Source organism: Sapajus apella, unplaced genomic scaffold, assembly GCF_009761245.1.
Source record: "Sapajus apella isolate SASKATOON/1434 unplaced genomic scaffold, GSC_monkey_1.0 scaffold125, whole genome shotgun sequence".
NCBI classification, from domain to species: Eukaryota; Metazoa; Chordata; class Mammalia; order Primates; family Cebidae; genus Sapajus; species Sapajus apella.
Genome location: NW_022437065.1, coordinates 2,984,532 through 2,990,441, shown reverse-complemented (window position 1 = coordinate 2,990,441; position 5,910 = coordinate 2,984,532). Strand labels below are relative to the sequence as shown.

The 5,910-nt window shown below is 44.2% G+C and overlaps 1 non-coding gene and 1 pseudogene across 2 annotated transcripts; both read right to left on the bottom strand.

Moving 5' to 3' along the window:
- Nucleotides 1–646: 646 nt before the first annotated feature.
- On the bottom strand, nucleotides 647–1,408 carry LOC116539060 (annotated as a pseudogene). Its single transcript, XR_004263906.1, has one exon. The product of XR_004263906.1 is annotated as a ferritin heavy chain pseudogene (transcript).
- A 3,259-nt stretch (nucleotides 1,409–4,667) lies between these two features.
- On the bottom strand, nucleotides 4,668–4,771 carry LOC116539083. Its single transcript, XR_004263915.1, has one exon. It is a non-coding gene; the product is annotated as a small nucleolar RNA U13 (small nucleolar RNA).
- Nucleotides 4,772–5,910: the final 1,139 nt, after the last annotated feature.

Genomic DNA, 5,910 nt, shown 5'->3' with positions numbered 1-5,910 from the left:
TTACAATAACCAGTGTTGGTGAGAGAATAAGTTGGTTCAGCATTTTTTAAAAAGCAAGTAATTTGACAATATCTCTCACAGTTATAAGTAAATAAATCCTCTGCGCACAATACCCTCTACAGAAATCAATATTTCAGAAAAACACAGAAGCTCAGAGAGACATGAACCCCTTTATTCCCAAAATATTTATTACATGCTATTCCAGGGGCTGGAGATGTAACAGTGAAAAAAAAATCCCTGCTGACATCCTAGCTGGGTAGGCAGTTAAAAATCTATGGGCAAATGAGGTGCTATTACACTCTCCAAGGATGCCACAAGTAAAAAGACTGATGATGTCAAGTGTTGATAAAAATATGGAGTAACTGGAACTCTCATACTTTGCTGGTGGGCATGTAAAACAATTTGTCAGTTTCTTATGACATTAAATATACACTTATCATATAACCCAGTGATATGGTTAAGCTTTGTATCATCTTGAATGGTAATCCCCATTTTTCCCATAATCCCCACATGTCAAGGGAGAGACCAGGCAGAGTAACTGAAGCATGGAGGCAATTTCCCCCATGCTGTTCTCATGATAGTGAGTTCTCAAGAGATCTGTTGGTTTTATTTTATTTTATTTTATTTATTTTTTTTGGGGGGTTACCAAATTTCTTTATTTGAAGGAGTGGTACATAGAACTTAAGTGGATGTTTTGGTACAACTTATAGAAAAGGTAAAGGAAACCCCAATATGCATGCACTGCCTTGGTGACCAGGGAAGTCACCCCGTGGCTATGGGGAAATTAGCCTAAGGCTTAGCTTTCATTATCACTGTCTCCCAGGCTGTGCTTGTCAAAGAGATATTCTGCCAAGCCAGATTGGGGTGCTCCCGTCTTGCACAAGTTGGTCATGTGGTCACCCAATTCTTCGATGGATTTCACCTGCTCATTCAGGTAATGTGTCTCAATGAAGTCACACAAATGGGGGTCATTTTTGTCAGTGGCCAGTTCGTGCAGTTCCAGTAGTGACTGATTCACATTTTTTTCCAAATGTAATGCACACTCCATCGCATTCAGCGCGCTCTCCCAGTCATCATGGTCTCGTTTCTTGGTATCCTGAAGGAAGATGCGGCCACCTCATTGGTTCTGCGACTTCATCAGCTTCTTGGCATGTTCCCTCTCCTCATGAGATTGGTGAAGAAAGTACTTGGCAAAGTTCTTCAAGGCCACATCATCGCCGTCAAAGTAGTAAGACATGGACAAGTAAACACAGGAGGCGTAGAGCTCCAGGTTGATCTGGCGGTTGATGGCGGCCTCTGAATCCTGGTGGTAGTTCTGGCGCACCTGCGAAGGTGATGCGGTCGTCATGGCGGCTGCTAAGGAGAGGCGGTGGCGGCGGTGGCTGCGCGGTGCTAGAGAGGCGGCAGGGGCCTTGGGGCGGTCCTAGGACGCGGTGTGGAGGTGACGGAGGGCTGGCTGTGGGCGGCTGGCCGGGGTGGGGGACGAGCGCCAGGTTCTGTCCAAGCACTGTTGAGGCACGATACTGCGGCGACTCTGGGTGAAGAACTCTGATCTGATGGTTTTATAAGGGGCTCTTCCCCTTCACTTGGCAGTTCTCCTTCTGCCACCTTGTGAAGAAGGTGCCTTGCTTCCCCTTCACCTTCTGCCATGATTGTAAGTTTCCTGAGGCCTCCCCAGCCATGCTAAATTGTGAGTCAATTAAACCTCTTTCCTTTATAAATTACCCAATCTCAGGCAGTTCTTTATAACAGTATGAAAATTAATACTGTAGCCGGGCACGGTGGCTCATGCCTGTAATCCCAGCACTTTGGGAGGCCGAGGCAGGTGGATCACGAGGGCAAGAGATCGAGACCATCATGGTCAACATGGTGAAACCCCGTCTCTACTAAAAATACAAAAAATTAGCTGGGCATGGTGGCGCATGCCTGTAATCCCAGCTACTCGGGAGGCTGAGGCAGGAGAATTGCCTGAACCCAGGAGGCGGAGGTTGCGGTGAGCCGAGATGGCGCCATTGCACTCCAGCCTGGGTAACAGGAGCGAAACTCCATCTCAAAAAAAAAAAAAAAAGAAAAAGAAAATTAATACTGTATAACAGTATGAGTACTAACACACCGAGTAACAGCACTCTTAGATATTTACCCAAAAGAAATGAAAACGTATGTCCATAAAATCTTGTACATAAACATCCATAGCAGTTTTATTCATGATAGCCCCTAACAATAAACAATCCAAATGTCCAGCAACAGGAGAATGAATACACAAATTGTGACATACAATACAGTGGTATACGACTCAGCAAGAAAAAGAAATTAACTGTAAATATACAACAACATGGAAGACCCTAAAAATATTATGCTAAAATAGATTGTAGTCACATAAAAGTGCATCCTATATGATTCCATTCATATGAAATACCAGAAAAGACAAAAATTGATCGATAGTGGCAAAGCAAATCAGTGCTTGCCAGGGGCTGGGGGTGAGATGAGGGAACTGAGGGCACAGGGGGCACTTCTCTGGGGTGACTAAAATGTTCTATAGGCCCAGTGCGGTGGCTCACACCTGTAATCCCAGCACTTTGGGAGGCTGAGGTGGGGGGATCGCCTGAAGTCAGGAGTTTGAGACCAGCCTGGCCAACATGGTAAAATCCCGTCTCTACTAAAAATACAAAAATTAGCCAGGTGTGGTGACAGGCACATGTAATCCCAGCTACTTGGGAGGCTGAGGCAGGAGAATCACTTTAACCCAGGAGGCAGAGGTTTCAGTGAGCTGAGATGGCACCATTGCACTCCAGCCTGGGTGACAAGAGTGAGACTTTGTCTCAAAAGAAAAAAAGTTCTATACTTTGATTATGATGGTGGTTACCTGGGCTACATTTGTCAAAGCTAATCAACCTGCATACTTAAAATAGGTACGTATTATTGTACATATGTAAATTATACATCCATAAAGGATGCCAGGCATGGTGGCTCATGCTTGTAATTTAGCACTTTGGAAGGCTGAAGCAGGAGGATCTCTTGAGCCCAGGAGTTTGAGATCAGCCTTGGCAACATAGTGAGACTCAATCTCTACAAAAAAAAATTTTTTTTAATTAGTCAGGAGTGGTGGCATGTGCCTGTGGTCCCAGCTACTCGGGAGGCTGAGGTGGGAGGATTGCTTAATACCAGGAAGTCAAGGCTGCAGTGAGCCATGATCACTCCATTGCACTCCAGCCTAGGCAACAGAGTGAGACCCTGTCTCAAAAAATAAATAAATTACATAAATAAAAAGTAAAAAGAAAAAAATATATATGTAAATCATACATCCATAAAGGTGATTGAAAGTAAATGTGTGGGTGGATTTTTGCCATATATGGCACAGTCCAACCCATGAAACTCTCTGAAGACAACAGCATGGGTTCTTCCCTCAGGACCTACAAATATGGCACCAAGTATCATGATAGAATGTGTAAGAGAGACTGAGCTCCACAGTCACACAGATGAGGACACAAGGGGACACCTGTCAGTCAATATACACACTTGCGCTGTCTCTCTCTGGAAGTGCAAGATAGTGTTTTAATCAGAGGCAGCAGATGTGAACTGAAATAGTGCCTCTCTATGTTAGGGATGCATTGCCCTAAAACTGAATCCAAGATTTTAAAAACATACCTAATTATGTGTCATCCCGTGGCTCATGTGTCTAACCAAAGTTGCTACTGTCTTGGTTACCTATTATTGCATGGTGCCGCAATCCTTAGTGGCTTAGTAGCACAACTTATTATTATCTCTCACAGTTCTGTGAGTTGACTGGGCTCAGCTGGGGGGTTTTCACTCCTGGTTTCTCATGTGGTTACAGTCAGGTGTCCGCTGGGGCTGGAGTCATCTGAAGCCTTAACCAAGCTGGACATCCAAGATGGCTCACTCACAAGACGGGTAGTTAATGTTGGCCGCTGGCTGGGAACTTACCTGTGGCTGTTGACGACAATGCCTTATATGTAGTGTCTGCATGTAGATTGGGCTTCTTACAGCATGGTGGCTGGGTTCCAAGAGGGAGTATCCCAAGAGCAAGCATTCTTGACAGGCCAGGTGGAAGCTGCAAGGCTTTCTGTGACCTCACCTTTCCAATCACACAGCCTCTCTTCCACCTCATTCTACCAGTCAAAACAGTCACAGAACTCACCCAGATTCAAGGGAGTGGAGAAATTGTCTCCTCTACTTGATGGAGGAGTGGCAGATTACGCAGCAGAAAAGTGTGTTGGATATTGTTGCAGCCATCTTTTGAAAATGCAATAGTTCCAGCTCATAATGAAACCTCTTTTTCCCTTAGTCTTCAATGTAGAATTTTTAATTGAGCTCCAACAAGTTTAAGGAAAAAGATTTGGGAAAGGCAGGATTACACTGGTGGTCAGCCAGCTATATCTGCATTGTTATATATACACTGGGCCTTGCTATATTTACACTAGCAGTAGTAGTATGCAGTGCAGAAGTTGGTGTCCCCAAACAACTATTTACTTTTTCTCTGTAGCCCCTAAAGTGGATTACTCATTTCTTTTGTACTCTAGGACTCCCTCCGCTATTAGCCCTCACTCTTTCCTTGGGATCAGCCTAATCCAAAAGATATTTCTGTGGGCCACACCTGACTCTATCTTCTCAGCTCCCAGAATTTCAATGTCCACTCACCTTTTTTTTCACATCAGATGGATAATGTGCTGACATTGTAACAAGGTTTGAGCGAGATACATCTCACATAATAGCATGAAAACGTAATCAACATACTTAAGAACCATGAAAGCACCTCCACCACTCACTGCTACTCAGGCATTTACAATGTCTTGTAGAGCTGGGTCGCAATGCCTCATTTCACCAGTAAGTGGTAACGTAACATTTGACCTGGGCCTGAATATTAGGGAGAGGAGAATGGCATGAGGTTGAGAATCGAGGATGGCAGAAGTATCTAACATACTCTTGTGTCCCAGCTGGACATTTTCAAGTTTTAAATTATAATTGTTCTAAAATATCCTTTTTATTGGGTTTTAGAGTTTGACAATACTGGCTTCCTTGCAAACAAAGGACATCTGAATCCCAGTGACAGCTGTACTGAATATACTAGAGAGAGACTTGACAATATAAGATTTCATCCAAATCTCAAATTGTTTGGAGTCAGTCAACAAACGATAAATGATAACCCTGCCAAGGACACTCTATCAGGCCCTCAAAGTGGGTCATGATAAGAAATAAATGAAGTCCCTACTTTCAAGTGGCCAACATGGTAACTTTCATAGAACCTACAAGACTGATCATGTACAATCAACTTAAATATGGCAACCGCAGGGCTAAGGTGTGGGGCAGCTGAGAACCATAATTGCCCTAGCAGCGGAGAGAAGGGGAGGGAATAATGAGGAGGGGAGCGGAGTCAGAAAGCCAAGAGGAAACTGGTTGCTGATACCGGTGAGATACAATTGGGCAAAATGTCAGAGGGAAATGGGAAAAAAAAAACAGTGCAAAGAGTGTTGTAGGAAAACACAGGCTTGGCTTGAATGGAGGGTGCAAACCCTGATTTTGAATTACAAGATGTTAGTACCGACAGGAATCCCTGGATGGTTAGAGACCATCCAGCCCAAAACGAGGGCCACCATCAGTGAGAGGTGTGCCCGCACCAGAATGCACCACCCTGACTTCTACATTAGGGTTCCCTCCAAGTGTTCAGCGAGGATGATGTAACACAGGCAAAGAAAACAGTTATTAGTCAAAATTTCCAAGAGGCAGTAACCTCTTTTATTTTTTCATCCAATCCAATTCAGTTTGCCAATTCCCTGAGTGACCTTGGGGAGGTTGCTCCTCCTCTCTGAGCCGCATTTCCTTATCTTATCAAGGGCTTATTGTATGCTTTGCACTGTCCTTAGTGCTTTACATGTGTTAACTCATTTAGTCCCC